The sequence below is a fragment of the Equus przewalskii genome, chromosome 6, assembly GCF_037783145.1.
Source record: "Equus przewalskii isolate Varuska chromosome 6, EquPr2, whole genome shotgun sequence".
Lineage (NCBI taxonomy): Eukaryota > Metazoa > Chordata > Mammalia > Perissodactyla > Equidae > Equus > Equus przewalskii.
Genome location: NC_091836.1, coordinates 71,195,740 through 71,214,542, shown reverse-complemented (window position 1 = coordinate 71,214,542; position 18,803 = coordinate 71,195,740). Strand labels below are relative to the sequence as shown.

Below are 18,803 nucleotides of genomic sequence, written 5' to 3'. Positions count from 1 at the left end.
CACAAAGGCTATTGTGGCCTTTCGAGGTCACTTCTGCGGACTAAAGAGGAAGAGCTGATGCCCCCAAATCCCAAAATAAAGTCTGCCAACTCGGGCTGCTCAGACTGGGGCTCCCAGGGCAGGGATCCAGCAGGTGGTGCTGGTTTAGGTCTGTTCCTGCCTGGAAGCAGGGGGTGGAAAAGCTGAGCCCTGGGGGCCCTGCCCTCTGGTGGAGTTTGACATGCAGGTGCTGTGGATGTTGGAGAATAGGGGCCAAACAGACCGAGTGAGCTCTGACGTAGGGGGAGAAAATTTTCAAAGCCACAGGCTTGGGACAGCTAAGTCTCCCCATTTGACAGATGAGGAAACTGAGGCTCCAAGAGAAGCAGTGTCCCATCTGTGGTCAGCCAGTCAGTCAGGGCAGAGCCAGGTCCAGCACCTAAGTCTCTGGATCTCCAGCCCTTGTCTGCTTCCTGCTCTGCACTTGACCCTGGCTCCCTCCCCAGGGAGGGAGAACGGTCTGTCCTTTGTTCTGATTGGGGTCTCTTCCACCTGCCCTTTACGTGGATTGGGGATGCCCTGACCTGTCCTTTACTGGAATTGGTGGGTGCCGTCTGGCCTTTGTTCTGATTGGTCAGTTTCCTGTGACTCTCCCGGCTAAGGGCAGGATAATGGCGGTGAGGAAGGACAGTAGAGGAACTTGGGGAGAGTTGAGACAGCAGCAGGGAGAGACTTCACGTCCTTAGCCAGAGTGGGCTGGATGCAGACATGGCCAGCAAAGCCCGGGACTCTCACCTGGCATCCTTCTGTCCATCCACCTCCTGGCCCTGCCTTGCCCGCCTGAGGAGTGGGGCGTGTTGGGTGCAGGAACTGCAGCTGGGGGGGGGGGCTGCTTCCTACCTGGCCCTCAGAGGGACCTTCAAGCCTTGGTCAAATGCCACCTCTTCCCAGAATCTTCCCCAGATCTCAAAGCAACCTCACCTCTACTGCAGCAACTCAGGGAGCAGACGGCTCAAATTCCATGAGGTTGAGGCTCAGAGCGCAGAAAGAGAGACTCAGTGGGGAGCAGCTGAGAGTGGAAAGTGGGGAAATTTCCCAGTTGGAGGCACAGGTAGGAAACTAACGAGGCTCAAGTCAAAGGCTAGAGCCCCAAAAATCTTAAAAAGAAGAGGAAAGGAAAAGTACAAACAGCCATACCTGCTCTCATGCACATCTACACGTGTCACACACATGCATATTGCCATGTGCACACCACTGCCCAGCATACATGCACACACCCTCACACAAACATGCACACACTTGGGTAAAAATGCAACCATATATACAAGGCACACACAAATATGCTCTTAGGCATGCACACACACAGACACACATACACACACACACCAGGCTCAGGGTGGGGTGAAGGAGGTCACATTTCCTGCCCTTGCAGCTTTTTGGAACAAACATCAGTATAAATATCAACATAGCAACCTGGCAATTTTTCAGTCCCCAGGGAAGAATTTGCGGTGTCTAGAAAAGAGCAGCAATTTCCAGTCCTATCCCAGATTGACTACAGAAGCCCTGTGCGGCCTGAGCAGGCCCCTTTCCTCTTCTGAGCCTTGGTTTCCTCATTAGTAAAAATGGGTCCTCCCAGCTCTGCAACATATAGGTCAATGGTTTTGTGTTTTAATTCAGTGAGGATGGGTGGATGGATATGTGAATGGACGGATAGATGGATGGATAGATGGATAGATGGGTAGACGGATGGACGGATGTGTAGATAGATGGGTTGATGGATAGATGAGTGGATGGATGGACAAGTGGATAGATGGATGAATGGATGGACGGACAGTTAGCTAGAGCCTTCCTGCTTTCCCCAGCTCCCTCCCTGCAGCTCTGTGACTGGAGGTAGGGCCACTCAGCACCATAGACAGTGCCACTCCCCACGCACTAGTCTCTCACCCCAGGTACCAAGAAAGGGAAGCACGTTGTGAGTCAGGGCTCCTCCGGAGCCACAGTGGGGCTGAGTCAGCATTTCTGCACTCATTTGAGCAGCAGAGAGGGTCTGGACTAAATTACATCTAACTCCTTAATGCCTAGGAATATATGAAGCCAGAGGCCTCACCCTTATCCCTTACGGTGCCACAGCACAGTGACCAATGCCCTTCTTGAGGGTCAATGTCACTGTCACAAGCTGCTCTCCTTTCTTGTCTCCATGTCTTTCTATGTCTTTCCCACCTCGATAAGCCCTCCTATTGCTCCCACGACTGCCTGGAACCTAGAGCCCACCCCTCCCACTCTGAAAGGAAGCCTCACAGAGTCCCTCACTGTGGCCTAGAAGAAGGCAATAACATCCATGCCAACAGTCTAGAACCTCCCAAGACTGAGTTGTGTCACTGGGACTGGCCACACACTGATCCATCCAGCTCTGCCTCAGCTAGGTCCCCTTTGTGACCCAGGGGCGAGACTCTCTCTCTCTGGGCTTTGTGTCCCCTTCCCAAAAGGGGGGTCCTTCAAGACCCCCCAGGGCTTTGGAGCCCCTCTCCCTCTCTAGTCTTCCTTCCTTCCTTTTGGGGCTCTGTCTCTCTGATCTCTCCTCGTGGATCTCTCTCCGTCTCTCCATGTCTCCCTGCATCAACACCCATGTCTGTCACAGGCTGGTCTCCTGTCTTGCCTCCAAAAGGCTCGACGTCTTTTCCCGCCTCCAGAGTCTCTCTCCTCTCAGATGGCTTCTCCCCCAGTCTCTCTCCTGCACACTCCTGCCCCCAACCACTCCTCCCCCAAACCTCCAAGTAGTCAGCTTGAGAACTTGAGGAGAAAGCACCTGACCCAAGATGGGCCCCCACAGCATGGGGGAGCCCAGGAAGGTGGCCATGATGAGAGAAATTGGGGGTGCCAGGGTAGATGCCATCAACACTCTTGCTTCCTGCCTCTCATTCTAGTGGGCAATATACATTCTCTTATCTTCCCAGAGAACGAGGGCTTCAAGAGCAGAGGAGCAAATCTGATGTCTCTGTGCCCAGCATGTGCCTGGCAGTAGGAAGCCTGGCTGCTCCAATGGGCTGACCGGCAGGACTCCTCCAAAGGAGGCCGCTGGGGGCTCAGGCCTGAGAAGCCCCCTTTAGCTGTGCCTCAGACCCTAGCCGGAGCCCCCCAAGCTTGCTCTGTGACTCTCCCAGTCCTCACAGTCTGCCTGGCCCTGCAGATCAGGAGATGGCAAGGAAGCAGGAGAGGCGGCTCCACCGCCCTCGCCTCCTGCTCGCCCACGGCTGCCACCTGCCCAAGGAGCCGCCTCTAACAGACAGTGCGCCTGAAATACTCAGCGAAGAGCTGCCCAGAAAAGCTAAAATCTTGCAGCCCAGTCCTCCCCTCAACAAGGCTGAGCTGGACCAGGGCCAGGAGAACGGAGGAAAGAGGCTTGGTGACCTGGGCCACCTGATCTGAAGGAACTGGCAGGAGAGAGACCCAGGCCACAGTTGCACAAGCTGGAATGTCAGTGCTTTGCTGGAGTGGCGCACGGGGCTCTGGGGAAGGGGAGGCGACTTTCGCAAGCATGCACTGTGGGCTAGAGGCGCCCACCCGTGGTTCTCAAACTGAAATGTGCACCCGAATCCCCTGGAGGGCTTGTTAACATACAGATCGCCAGGCCCCACCCCGAGAGTTTCTGATACAGCAGGTCTGGGATGAGGCCAAGAATCTGCAATTCCAAAGCATTCCCAAATGATGCTGATGCTGCTGGCCCAGGCACCACACTTCGAGACCCAGAGAGTATACTGCCTCTAATCCCACAAACCCTGGGAGGTGCCCGTGTGACCATCCCACTTTACAGAGGAGGAGACTAAGGATCAGAGGGGGGCGCTGCGCTCAGGTGAGGACTGAAGCAAGTTCCTGTCACTTCCGCCACGTGAAGGGGACTCCTCAGGAAAGATCCCAGAGGAGCAGAGAGGCGGAGGTGCTGGGGGGAGGGAGTGAGGTGGGGCAGTGGGGTGACGTGGACCAGGGCAGATGGAAGGGGCCACTTGGAGCTCAGGAGTCCAGTCCCACAGGAAGGCCCTCCCCGCCCCTCCCCACCTCCTCTCCTCCTTTTCTCTTTTTTCCTCCTTCTTTTATACCCGCCCCCTTTCTTTCCCCCTCCTCCTGCCCTTCGCAGACACTGGCTTCAGTTGTTACTCCAACAGGGCCGCGTCTCCAGCCTCGGAGCCACACTGGAGACACGTGCACTGTAGAGTACACCTGAGCCCAGTCTTGGCATCTCCTGCCGCCCATGGCTGTCGCCCTCCTCTCTGATGAGCTCAGCCCCCACACTGGTAGCGCGTCCCTCCGTTTTCACAACCAGCTCCTCCTGGGCCCCTCACCCTTTTGAAGCCACTCTCGGCCTCTCCTCTAGCTCCTGCCTCCTCCGAAATGCCCTCTGGATTATCCCAGGCCCCCCCTGGATCCCTCAAGGGCAGGTTTTGGGGGTGGAGGAAAGGTGGGATGGGGGAAGGAGTTGGGGAGAGAAGGTAGGAGTTGTGTAAACAATCAGCTCTCCGATGGCCTGACTCACTGGGATTCCTCAGTCCCTAGCACAGGGTCTGGGGTCAGGAAAGGAGAGGATAAAGGGACAGCCAGAGTGGGCAGAGGGAGGGAGGCCAGAGGGAGGGAGGCCAGAGCGAGTGTGGGGAGGGGGAAGATGGCCCCAGGAGGCAGACATCAGATCAAGGGGGCCAGGACAGGCTCAGGGCTTCCTCAGCCCCCTCCCCACCCCGGCTGCCTCCTCCACATGGCAGAGCCAGTAGCCACCTGCACCCTCATTATGCACATTCTCCTCAACGCTGCAGGCTTCCTCCCAGGCACATCACCAGCATCCCCCTCATCACCGCTGTCCCGACCATCTTGGTGACCTGATGCCTCTACCGTCCTTGACTCCTGGCCAGGGGCCCACGTGGGCAGAGTCAGGCACAGCAGGCAGTCAGAAGGAGGCAGACGTAAGCTCGCTGTGAGTTAGTCATACCACAGAAGAGAAGCCAGGGCAGGAAGGAAGGGTGAGCTCCCTGTCCCCAGGATGCGCAAGGATGGGGCCCTCCCAGGGAGTCTGGCCCTGGGGAAAGGGCTTGGTGAGCTTGGCTGGGAAGCCGGCTCTGGGTTCCATGACCCTAAATGTCTTCAAATCCTCAGCCTCACCGCCTCACATGGCCTTCATGATGGGTGGGAGCTGGACAAGGCAAGCCCAGGAACCTCTGAGAGGCGGACACTGTGGCCCAGGCAGGAGAGGAGGATGGAGCTGAGTGACCGGCTGGGCCAGTGTCAGAAAAGAGTGCATGTCTCTCAGGAAATGGTGGCCAAAGGAACAACTGGATACATGAATGAATGAATGAATGAATGACCTCCCTTTTCTGGACCTCCCTCCAGGCACATTTTGTTCCTCTCAGGCAATTCCGAGCTCTCCCCCCCCAGGGCTCTTACAGCCCTGCGCACCCCCATCATGGCACAGCATGCGTCCACGTGTCCATGCATCCATGTGCTGCCACTATTTCCCATCTGACTGCCCCATCAGAATGGGAACTCTGAGAGGGCAGAGGTCATGTCCTGTTCCTTCCCAGGTCCCCAGCATCACCCAGCCCAACACAGGTGTTAGGAGGTGTTTGGTGAGCTATAAAATGGTTGGTTGGACTCCTGAGCGTCCGGGCTATTGGGCTGTGAAGCATATGCCATCACCAAACAGAGGGGTGGCCCCCAGGACCCCTGGAAGCCCCCAGGCAGGAAGACAACTGAGACTTCTCAACGTTTCCCAAGTCTGGCACAGTCACTGTCTTAGAGAAGGAGCCTGAGGAATGGGGGTGCCCTGTGCTGAGAGCTTTTGGCAACCTTTCCAAGGCGTCTCCATGGGCCAGGAGGCCCTTTGTACTTCAGGATTAAATCCCGAGGCAGACGGGGCTGGGGACAACATGTCAGGATGGAGGGCTCTTCCCCAAGAGGAGCACTATCGCTCTCACCTTCTCTCATGAGTGAGGTCACCTCCTCCAGGCAGCCTTCCTGGGTGGGTCACTTGTCCTCCTCCCAGGCCTCCTGAGAATTCCCACAGGACAGAGTCTGGGGGCCCTGGACCTCGTGAAGCCCAATCCCCAGCTTGGTGGGAGTAGACTAAGGCCTGGGGAGGCAGGAAAGCTCTTGCCCAGGGCCTCACCTGGGGTTAGGGGACCATGCCACAGCCCAGAGTCCTTCAGGACACACAGACTGCCTCTCTTCTGAGCACCGTTTGTCTTTGGGGCCTTTCCACTTTCCTGCATTGGCCAGCGGATGGGCTGAGCCCCTCTCAGATGTGGGGTGAGGCTGGTGTCTCCTCCAGGCCAGGAGCAGGGCCTCACGTCTCACCCTCTGTGCCAGCCCCAGTGCCCAGAGTGGGAGGTAAATGCTGGACAGCGCTGGCTTGGCACAGGGTTAGTGTGGGCCTGCAGAAGGCAGGAAGGAGGGGCTGATCTGGGGAGGGGCTAGTGGAGTGGAGGGAGGTGGGGCCTGGCAGAGCCCATCTCCACTCTCCTCCGGGACAAGGCAGGGAGCAGGACACAGAGCGGCTGCCAGTGCCATTGACACCTGCCTGGGGCTCTCCCTGACTCTGTCCTGAGCTCTCTGTTTCTGCCTCTCAGCCTCCCTGGGTTCTCCATGTCTGTCCCTCTTGCTGTCTGTCTGTTCTTCTCTGGTATGTGATTCTCCCACAGCCTCACTGCTGGGCCCCATGACTGTATTTGGCTCTATCTCGAGGGCCTGGTCCATCTCAGCTGTTGCCCAAATCCCAGGGCGGGGGGAGTAGGAGAAAGAGACTAAGACAGAGACAGAGACCGATTCAGATGCAGAGGGACAGACAAGAGCCAGGAGGGGACCCTGGAGACAGGGGCTGGGGAGGCAGGGCTGGCCAGGGTCATAAAGCCTTCCAGACCCTAAGGGGAAGACCCTGAGGACAAGGCCAGATGGCGGGAGGCGCGGGGGTCCACCCTGTCCCTCTGCGCTGGCTCCTGGCCCCGCTTCCCTCTCCCTCACCCTGCTGGAATGTGTCAGCACTTTTATTGTTCCTAAAAATAGCCCTTCTGTATTGGGGGTCGGAGTGAGGAATCTTCTGGGCAGGGTTCATCTCAGCCATGCCCCGCCTCTGGGCTCCCATCCTCTGTTTCCCAGAGCAGGGGCCTCGTGGAGCTGTCCCCACCCCTACCTGCAGTGCTCTGTTAAAACCTGAATGGGACTGTATCTCTCCCTTACACAAGACTGCCACTGCCCCTGGGGCCCCCAGACAGGCTCTGAGCGCCCAGGCCTGTTAGGGAGCTGTTTGTAAAGCTCTCAGAGCCTCATGACAGGGCCACCGCTGCCCCTGATCACTCCCACCATCCAGGCTTGCATGCTCTAGCCTCTCCCCAACTCTTAGCCTTGCTGCCCCCATTCCTTCATCCCTCCCACCTCCAGGCCTTGGCCCCTCCATTTGTCTCCTGCACCAGGCTCTCCTCTCTTCTCCCCTCCTGTCCTTCTAGGCACAGCCCTGCTCTGCTCTGCTCTGCTCTAGTGCCCTGCCCACGGTGCCATTCACTCCCTGGTCCTGTCCTCCAGTGTCCACGGGACTCTTACCCCTACCTCCCTTCCACTGCTCCCGTCTGCAGGTCAGCAGGGGCTGGGTGCACGGCCCGAGCAGGATGTTGGCCCTGAGATACAGCCTTCTCCAGGGAAGGGGACACTGGTGGGGAGACACTGCAGGCTCTGGGACCCCTACTGGCCCCTCCATCTCCCTTCCCCAGCTCTGGTTTTCTCTTCTGCACCTAGGCCTGGAAGGTCTCTCCATTTCAGTCTCCAGGGGAATGCCCATCCAGTCTCACCTCCTCCCTGCCTCTGTTTTTCAGATGGGGGAACCGAGCCCCAGAGAGAGGAGGTGATGGACCCACGAGCCCACGGGACGCTGGCCATGGGCCTCGGTCATGCTGCATCATTCTGCAGGGTCCCCATCAGCGGGGCTCCAGAGGCAGGGGCGGGCTCCTCACACCACCCCCGCTCCCCACCCTACTCGGGCAGGCAGGCTGCCATCCAAAGTTATTTGCCTTTGGAGGGCCCAGGAAGCCAGAGAACAAACATCCGGAGTCTCTGGAACTTCTCCTACTCTCTCTCCTCACATCCCAAGGATCCAGGAGCCACTGAGTGCACAAGTGCACAAGCACACACACACACACACATACACACACAGCCCAGGGCTGGTTAACATGTGAGCACAGGAGATCTCATGGGACTGTTGTGCCTGTGAATCTGTGCTGATCTTCTAAAAGCCCAAAACCGTACAAAGATGATGATGGCTGCCCCAGCCTTACATCAATTTTGTCTTGGAAATGAAAATTAAAATCACTTTTCTGTGACTTTTTTGATTGCAAAATTCTGGATACGCTCACCAAACCCGAGCTTTTCTCTCACTGTGCGGGGAGCTCCCATGCTGCTGGGGACCCAGGCACCTGTGTGGCCAGCCCATCAGTCATCCACAACGCGTGTCCCTGCAGGCCATCGTGTGACCACGGTAGAATATGTCCCTTGGGTCACTAGGAGAATGTCTGTGTGAAAGTGTGTGATTCTGTCGGAGACCATGTGTGAGAGTGTAAACGTGTCAGCACCCCTGCGTCCATGTCTGTGCATGAGCCATCTGCACATACAGGTGACTGTCACGGCCTGTGTCCGTGTGTGTGAGATTTGGTTGTTGGTGTGTCTGTGAGCTGGGTGTGTGCAGCATGTGCAACTGTCTGAAGGGACTGCAAGGGCCCCGGGGGCTGGTGTCGTCTCGAATGAGTGAATGAGTGTGTGGCTGAGAGTGCAGGCATCTGTGGATGCATGTGGTCCGATTCTCCTCCCCTGTGCACCCCCATCACCTCCTCCATCACCTCTGCCAGATCTGGGCTCACATCCCCACCCTGCCACATGTCACTTGTGTGGCCCTGGACAAGTCTTTTAACCTTCCTGGGCTTGGTTTCCTCGTCTATAGAATAGCGCCTTCTCCCAGAGCTGCCGAGAAGACTAAACGGGAACCTTTGGAGTCCTGCCTGAGCTGGCTCCCAGCAGGGCGTGAGGCCACCTCTGTGCAAGTTACAAAGAGGTGACCCTAACCTCTGGGTACATGCAGCTCTGAGGGGCAAGGGCTGGAAAGGGAGGGAGGCCTGGGGCTCTGCACTGCCCCACTGAGGGTGGAGCCCCTGTGCAAAGAACCATCTGAGGTTAGAGGCAGTGGCCTTGCAGGTGAGCAAGGAGCAGCAGCTCCCTGTCTCCTGCCCCCACTCCAGGTGCGCAGTCTGGGACCAGAAGGTCTCTGACTCTGGAACTGGGGTGGACATCTTCCGGATGATGCTCTGAGGACACCCACCCCCTCCTAACTTCCCCTGGGGCTCTGTCCCCTTGGCCCACCCTCCAGCCCTCCCTCCTCAAAGCCCAAGAGAAGGCCTCACCGAAGCCATGGGGAGGATTGACCAGACCTGGGATGCGGAGACCAGCTAGGCTGCTTGGAGGGTCAGAAACCGCCCACCCAGCTTGACTCATTGTCAGATTGGGAGACTGAGACACGGAGAGGGCCAGGGACCCTCCCAGGGACATGAGGGAACCCAGTTGGTCCAAGTTCCTGTCTCAAGATCTCTGGAGCTGGAGCTGGGGAGACCCAAGCTTTGGACTCTGTTGGCTCCTGAATGGAGCCCAAGGGAGTGGGTGGGGGTCCCAGGAAGCAGGCACTTCCAGACCCATCTCCTCAGTTGTTGGTTTGGACGTCCTACCCATCCCCACCCTCCCCACCCAGGCCAGATCCCCTACTGGTGTGATTAACCGAATTATGAGGTTTTTCTTGAGCAAATTGCATCGGCCTAATTGAATGAGGCTGCAGGAGCCCGGGCTGAAGGCTGACAGCGGGTGAGGACAGCAGGAGCACGGAGAGGACGGTGTGGGAGCAGGTGGGGCACTGATAACGCTGAACAGGGGGAGGTGAAGAGAGGGGCCGCGGGCCTTGGGGAACACGACATCACTCATTCAGTACGGCCTCTCTGCACACACCCATCACACTAGGTGCCTGGGCAGAGGGACGGAGGGGTGGTGCTCCTCAAGAGACCACGGAATATTTGCTCAGGGCCAGGGCACGTAATCCTCCCAGTAGCCCCATTTTATACCAGAGGAAACTGAGGCTCAAGAGAGAAAATGACTCGCTGAACGGCAGAACCAGAGAGGGCTGTTTGACAGCACAGCTCTGGCTCTGACCTGGACCCTGCGCCACCCACCAAAGGGCCCCGTCCTGTCTCCAGGAGGCTGTCCTGGGGAGTTCAGAGAATGGAGGAGGCCTCAAGGCAGCTCACGCTTGGGCCCAGACACCACGTCCAGCCCTGTTGGGTGTTCCTTCTTGTCCACTCTGTGATATCTGTCCCCTCTGATGGCCAGCAGCTGAGGCTAGGGCTGATCCAAAGTGGATCACACACTCCCCACCACCCACAGCACACCCACCATCCCTCTCCCTCCCATGCAGCACCCCACTCTGTGTCACACTCATCACCCCAGGACAACACACAGGGACACAACCACTGTCACCCTCACATGGCATGTCCCACATACTGAGTGACACACAATCATTTCATGGTGTCCACAGTGTCACACATCACTGAGTGTCACAGGGTCACACACAGCGAAACTATCACTCTCACCCTCACTCAGGGTGTCCCACATCCCCAGTGTCACACACCATGTCCCCAATGTCCACAGTGTCACCCACACACAGTGTCATAAACACAGCCCCAGGCTGGCTCTGTGTGCACTGCCACATTTCAGCATCATCCAGGACTTTCCAGCCTTAAAAAAAAACATCTTTGGTGAAATGACATCATGTCTGGGATTTGCTTTAAAATACTTCAGCAAAGCAACCCAAGGAATGGGAGAAAATATTTGCAAATCATATATCTGATAAGGAGTTAATATTCAGAATACATAAAGAACTCCTACAACTCAACAACAACAAAAACAAACAACCTGATTTAAAAATAGGCAAAGGACTTGAATAGACATTTCTATAAAGAAGATATACAAATGGCCAATAAGCACATGAAAAGATGCACGACATCACTAAGCATTAGGGAAATGCAAATCAAAGCCACCATGGGACACCACTTCACACCCATTAGGATGGCTACCACCAAAAAAAAAAAAAAAAAAAAAAAAAAACGAGAAAATAATAAATGTTGGTGAGAATGTGGAGAAATTGGAAAACCCTGGTACTGTTGGTGGGAATGTAAAATTGTACAGCTACTGTGGAAAACAGTACAGCAGTCCCTCAAAAAATGAAAAAAAAAATTACCACATGATCCAGGAATTCCACTTCTGGGTATATACCCCAAAGAATTGAAAGAAGGGTCTTGAAGTAATATTTGTACCCCTATGTTCATGGTAGCACTATTCACAATAGCCAAAAGGTGGAAGCAACCCAAGTGCCCATCAATGGATGAATGGATAAACAAACTGGGGAATATTATTCAGCCCCAAAAAGGAAGGAAATTCTGACACAAGCTACAATGTGGATGAGCCTTGAGGACATTATGCTAAATGAAATAAGCCCTTCACAAAATGTCAAATACTGCATGATTCCACTTATATCAGGTACCTGGAGTAGTCAAACTCACAGAGACAGAAAGTAGAGTGATGGCTGCCAGGGGCTGTGGGGGAGGGGCAAGTGGGGAGTAACTGTGTAATGAGTATAAGTTTCAGTTTTGCAAGATGAAAAAGTTCTGGAAAATGGTTGCACATCAATGTGAACATACTTAACGTTACTATACACTTAAAAATGGTTAAGATGATATTTTATGTTATGTATATTTTACTACAATTAAAAATTTTTAAATAGATACCTCAGGAAAGAAAAATGAAAAAAAAAAGATGTGAGGGAGAGGGCTAGATGAATTAAATGGGCCCAAATCTTGATAGCTGTTGGATTTGGGTAATGGGTATATGGCAAGTTTATGGTATTATCTTCTCTACTATTGTGTGCTTAAAATATTTCCTAGTAAAACAATGTTACTCTCTCTTGACCTCACGCCTCTTTCTAGCAACTCCACCCTTCTCTGCATCCCTTCACAGCCAAATGTCTCCGGAAGGCTGACCATGCTGTCTTCACCTCTCCCTCACACCCGCCGAGGCCATCTGGCTTCTGGCCCCACCCCGTCAGACGTGGTCCTTGTCAGGCTGACTAGAGCACATGGCCCGGCGCAGCACAATCCCAGTTCCCATCTTACCTGACGGGGCAGTAGTACCCCTCCCCCTTGACCCTCTCCCCTCCCGTGGCTTCTGGCTTCACACTCTGGTGGTCGCCACCTCCCTGGCCTCTCCTCCTCTGTCTCTTTGCTGCTCCTCTTCACCTTCCCAGCCTCTAGACAAGGAGCATGCAGGGCTTGGGGCTCAGTCCTCAGTCCCGCCTCTTCTCTCACTATGCTCTCTCCCTAGGTCATCCCAACCAGGTCTGTGGCTTAATAAACCATCCATGCCTGTTGACTCCCAATAGAGCCCCAGCCTGGCTCTTGCCGCCCACTGGACATCTTCACCTGGATGTTTGACTCATGTCAGAACAGGTCTCTTAACTTCTGCCTCCTTGCCCTTCCCGTCCCACTAACCCTGACCTTCCCCCAGTCTACACCCATCTCAGCAACATCTCCACTGTCCATCGCTTGGTTCTTCAAGCCAGAAACCTGGGCGCCATCCTGTTCCTCCTCTCATTCATCAGCAAGTCCTATCATTTCTGCCTCCCAAATATCTCCAAAGCTTGTCCATTTTTCTCCAACACTTCTACCACCCCTGAGCCCAGCACCGCCATCTCCCGGCTGGGCGGCTGCAGTAGCCTCCAACTTGTCTGCCTGCCTCCCCCCGGTCCCTCCAACTCAGCCCCCACATACATTCTGCAGCCAGAGAAAATTTTCCAGAAATAAAGCCAGAGTTGGTCTATAGATTGAAGGCAAAAGTAATACAGAATGTTCAATACTCAAAATAATAGTTTTATTAGATAGCATTTCCAGTCCCAGAACCCCGCGCCTGCAGAGTGCTGTGCATTATCACCGAGGCGTTAATTCTGAAGTTCCCTTACCCTTGAAACAATGTGATACTAAACGTGAATGAATGGAATAAAAATTTTTATGAGTCAAAAAACTCTCCCCCATAAATTAGACCACATCACTCCCCTGTCTGAACCCATCAGGGTCTTCCCATGACAGCGTCATACTCAGTGTCACATGTTCACATTTCACATTGTCACACAGCACCACACATTCAATGTCAGGCTCAGGGTCACCCAGCAACACAAACTGGTTTTCATGCACTTGATGTCACTCCATGTCACACCCTTGGGTGCACACTCAGCCTCACTATATCCTAGGCTTGGGGCAGCACACGCTCAGTTTCACAATTCAGTTTCAGACACGTGAGCCACAAACTCAGGACCAGAGTGTCTGCCATTCAACCGTGTTTATATATTTGATCCTCATACTGTCACACCCTTAGTGTCACATGTGGTATTACTCAGCATCACACAGTCGATGTCAAACAGTGTCACAGTGTCACATTATCACACTCAGTGGCACATCCACTGTCTCACACAGTCTTCGACAAGTGGTATCACACACTTAGTATCACTCAGTGTCACACACTTAGCCTCACACTCTGTGACTAACCTATTCTCCACATAGTATCCCATGATTGAGGTCACATACTTGATATCACACAATGTCACAAGCTCAGTGTCACACACTCAGTAGAACACCCACTGCCCCGTAATTGGTGTCTCAGTGTCACCCTTGGCATCACCCTGGGTCCCACGAGCTCCCCCCACCCCCACCCCGCTGGGCACAGGAGCTGCTGCCCCATGTCAAGGCTGTTTCCTGTTGTTGTGCTTGGAGTCCTCAGCCACTGCTTGCTCCTTCAAGGATTTCCTGTTGTCAGGGCCCCAGTCAGGCCTGGCCCAGCCTGGGATACACAGCTCAAAGCCCTAGAGCCGGCCAGTGGGATCCCCGGCCCGCTGCCCCCCTCATTCTGGCTGGGCCCATGGGATTTTCCCCCATTCAGTCAACCTGGACCCCATGTGCCTGGGCTTGTGCTGGCTCCACTGAAGGGAGGTGCCCTCCAGGCCCTGCTCCCCTCCTAGGGTGCCCAGGCCGGGGCTCCCCAGGAGGGGGGCTCCTGGGCAGTCAGGAAGAAGTTGTCTACACTGTCTGAACAGCTTGGGACGAGACCTTAGCTGGTCTATGCGGCTCAGTCCCAAGCTGCTGGGAGCAAGAGAAGGACAGATGGTGGAAGGTGGAAGACAAAGGGTTTGGAGGTCACAGAGTTAGGGAAGTCTTCCCAGAGGAAGCCAGTGGAGAGCTGGGAGATGGGAGGAAGAGGAAGAAAAGGCATCCCAGACGGGGGCACCAGACAGTGGCAAAGGCTAGGAGGCAGGAAGCGGGAGGAGACAGGGCTGAGAGGGATGAAGACAGGAACGGGAGAAACGGGAGGTTATGTTGTGGGATTTGGAGAAAAATAGTTGGTTTCCTTCCTATCAGCTCCCTCCTCTCCCCAGACCAGCGTTCAGGTTCTGCCTCCAGCAGGAGCCTCAGGGCACGCCCTTCCTGGCCCTGCCTTGGGGGGCCCCACAGAATGCCCCCCGGTGGCTGCCAAACCCCCTCACCTCCTGCCCCAGACCAGCCCGCAGGAAGGACACGCGGAGGCCAGCGCACGCTCCCCACACGGCCTGGCCTGAGATAAATATTTCCCGGGAAACGGAACTTGTTCTTTCTGTGTTTACAGCCAAGGGCCAGGCAGGGTGGTGGGGGAGGTGCCAGCCAGAGGAAGCTTGTCCTTGGGCCCAGAGTTTCCAGCCCAGCACTGCCTCAGACCTGCTGTGTGCCTCTGAGCCAGTCCCTGCCTCTCTCTGAGCCTCCATTCCAAGCCCTCAAGGGGGCTGGCCCTCCCTGGCCCTTAGCCTGCCCAGAACCCTGGCCCTGCCTCAGCTTGTGTCTTCTCTGGGTGTGAGTCCCTGCTGCTTAATGCCTCCCCCTTCAGACTAGGCTTCTCTGATGGCGGGACCTCTGTCTGCCCATCTCCACCTTGTCCTCTGTCAGTCAGGGGTGTGGACAGATGGACAGACAGAGAGACAGGCTGGGGTGGCAGCTGAGACTGCCTCCCTGGCCCCAGGTCCCTGCATACCCCGGGCCTGTACAGCCCGACAGGTGGGCACGGGCAGATGGCAGGGCCTCAGGGCCCCCATGGATGCCAGATGCTATGGCCAACTTGTTGGCAGCAGCTCCCCCGGGGCCATGGGGCATCATCGAGGCTGCTTGCTCCTGATGTGCAGAATCCAGGAGGAGGCTGGCACATCTGCCAGTTAGGAGCACTCACTCAAGAATTTTTAAAAAAAGCCTGAAAAGCGCTGCTTGGAGCCGCCCTTCCAGCCTCAGCCCAACGCTCCCTACCCAGAAGCCTGGATTCCACTGACACGTCGGGCCTCCTCCCATGGAGACCTGGCCCATCCTGCCCACACACAAGCTGCTCCTGTCCCCTGCAAAGCTTTCTAAGCCCCCATGACGATCTTCCCTTACAGGACCACCCCGGCTCCTGCCCTGCCCATCGCTACCCCACCACACTGGGCCACTGATGCACCACCAGCGGCCTCAGCCTCCCCCCAGACTCTGGGACCAAGCATTCCTCAGCCCAGGACCCAGGGGCAGAGAGGTTGTGAATCTGGGTCCCCAGCACCGGGCCAGCCTCCTGCAGCCCCCTCTGGGGCTGGGTCCTTGTTTCAGGCTCCTCTATCTGCTTGTTCCCAGTCCTGTGCTGGTCCTTGTTGTCCTCTCAGAAGCTGACCACACGGACCTCTCTGACTATCCAGCTGATCTCCGGCCTCATCAGTCAGTGACCTTGGCCCTCCCCATCCTTCAAAGTTCCAAGGCCATCTCCTCCAGGAAGTCTCCAAGACTGCCCCTAATCCAGCAACTTCTCTCTTCTTGGAACTACTCCCGCTCTGTAACAGACATTCTCATTTGATCAAGAAGCATTTATGGAGGATCTACTATATACCAGGTCTATGCCAAGCCCCACGTGGGCCCAGGAGAGACAAAGCAGGCTCAGCCTTGGTTCTTACCCCCAAGGTGTTTACAACAAAAGCACATATAACCACATGAGGTGAGAAGTTACCGAACTGTAAGTTCAGGGCAGCCTGGGGGCTGAGAGTGCCCAGGAAGGAGGGCAGACTGACTTGACTCGAGGTTGAGGGAGCAATCTGAGAGGACTTCCAGAGGAGGTGACATCTACTCCAGGACTTGAAAAGGGAGTAGGTGGAGAAAAAAGAGAAAGGTACTTCAGAGAGGTCAGTGTGAGCAAAGGCAGGGAGGCTGGGAAGAGCTTGCCTCTGGGGGCAAAAGGTAGACATGAGGGGTCCAGCAGGCAGGGCCAGCAACGCTGTGGTCTTTACTTATGCTGTGGGCAGTGATAGACGAGCCAGAGCTGGGCAGCACATTAGGGTGCTTAGTATAGGTACCCTTGCCCTTGTCCACGTCTGCCTCTTCCCCTGCCCCTGCCCTAGCGAGGGCTCCCAAGCCCCCATCGGGGCCCTGAGAGCCAGCACAGAGAAGGCACGGACCCAGTGTGCTCAGTTCACTACTTGAACTGCCTCAGCCCCGACATCCAGGGAGAGTGACGGCCCTGACCCTGAAGGCAGACTCTGGGCTGAGCCCGAAGAGCCCCTCCTCAGGCCAGCGCTGGCACAGGGGCCAGGGAGCCGTCCCAAGAGGGTGTGCTGAACAGACAACCGCTAGGTGGGGATGGTGCCGGCAGCCCTGCTCCGCCGGCTGCCACGCTGCCAGTGCCAGGAGAGCATGCCGTGCCCAGAGAGCCTTCAGGAACCCCAGCCCAGCCCCTCAGTGCACCCTGTCCCACAGGGGCACAGCCTCGGCCCAACTCCAAGGATCTCACCTTGGAGGGAAGCAGGGAGGGTGCCACCTCCCTCCAAGGACCAGCTCTGGGCCAGGCCCGGGCCAGGCACCTCACATACTGTCTTTGTAAACTTCTCCCAACAGCTCTGCTGCGCTTACGTCCAATCATGATGGAGCTTCTTATCCCCTTTTGACAGGTGAGGAAACTGATGCTCAGGCTGGCTAGGTGACTGGCCCAAGGTCACACCTAGGAAGTGGTGAAGTGGGGACTTGAACTCATGCCAATCCAACCCCACAGTCTGTCCACTAGATGAGGCCATCGTGTCTCCCTCGCCTGCACCCTGACAGGAGGGCTCCTCAGCAGTCTCTCCAGCCCTTCCTCTCTCTCCCTACGGCTGTCTGCATAGTCTGAGCAACACCCTAAAGTCCCTACTCTCTCCAGCCCTGTCCTTTCTGTGTTGGGGAGTCCCCCAGGGTAGCAACCCATCTCTCCCCAACAGGGCTGAGCGTAGGCCTGGGCACTCGGGAGGGGGTGCTCCTGAACCCAGAAATAGAGCAGCCTCTGCCAAGAGGCCAGGCAGACACCTGCCATCTTCGGGTGAGTGTGGGGTTGGGGACAGGACAGAGCTGAGAGCTGAGGGGCTCACAGCCTAAGATCCTCGGTCTGAGGGAGGAGGCAGCAGGACCCAAGCAGGAAAGGCCGAGGGAGAACAGAGGGATGGGAGCAAATGGGGGTCATCCAGCGAAGCGGCCGGTGGGAGGGCAAGGCTTGGGGGCTGGGAAGGAGGGGCAGAACTTGAACTTGCAGGAGCAGGGCCAAGGGCCTAGGCAGAAGAGGCTGTGCACAGAGGCACAGACAAGGAGCCTGGGCCTGGCTCCTTCCCTTGGGGCCCAGCTCCCATTGCCCAGGAGGGTCCCAGCTTCTCCAAAGGCCTCTCCCTCCCAGCTTCCTGGGAGGATGAAAAATCCAGTCTTTCCTGGCAGGTGGCAGTGGCTGCTGAGACACTGCTGGCTCCCAGGAACACCATCTGTCCCAGCTTTGGGGGGAGCCCCCACCCCACGGGAAATGCCATGGCCATAAATAAATTAATAACGACTTTCCAGGCCCCCCTCCTCTCCCTTCCCCAGCTCCCAGCAGTAGGGACCTTCTCAGGGCTTGGCCCTACGTCCCAGCAGTGAGCCCACGCTGAGCCCCCTGGGCACCAGGCCCTGTGTGGGCGTCCTCTTTCCCATCTTACCAGAGGGCAGGGAGAGACGGAGAGTCAGGCACGAGACACATCTGGGCTCCACTCTCAGTTCTGCCCCTGATTCACTTCCTGTGTGATCCCGCTGGACCTCAACTTCCCCAATTGTGAAAGGAGAATAAGAAGAGCCGTGCCTCATACAAGAGGTTGTGAGGACTAAACAGGGGAGTTCCCAGCACAGAGGAGGGGCTAACACAGCAGCAGCCTCCGCTTCCTCTCAGCCAGGCCTGGGCACGAGAGTGGGTTCATGCCAGTCTTGCTGCGTGGTCCAATTTTACACACACCCCTCCTCTGTGCCAATCTTTTCCGTCCCCAGCCCACCCCATCTGCCCCTCAAGGCCCCTCTGAGCACTGAAGATTCCTACGAGGCACCCCAAAGGCACAGTCGGGGACTGGGGATGTCACCCCGCACTCACTGAGGCCTCACTGGGCACCCTCTGGAGGGCGGTGGGAGACTCAGGAATGAAAAGCGCACAGTGCCCTGGTCAAGGAGCTCAGAGTTCAGAGAGGAAGACATACAGAGTCACGTAATGGAGAAAACAGGGCGCTCACGGCACAGACAGCAGAACGCCCAGCATCTGACTGCCAGGGTAGGAGAGCTCAGAGGAGGGAGAGCGAGGGGCAGGGAGGGCTTCCCAGAGGAGGGGAGGCTAGAGCTGAGCCCAGAAGGATTTGGGAAGCTGAGGGGAGAAGA

At 56.3% G+C, this 18,803-nt stretch overlaps 1 protein-coding gene across 6 annotated transcripts in view; it reads right to left on the bottom strand.

The window, feature by feature from the left end:
* The window catches only part of PDE2A (phosphodiesterase 2A), a 90,273-nt gene that overhangs the window by 32,240 nt on the left and 39,230 nt on the right, over positions 1–18,803 (bottom strand). The window lies entirely within an intron of this gene.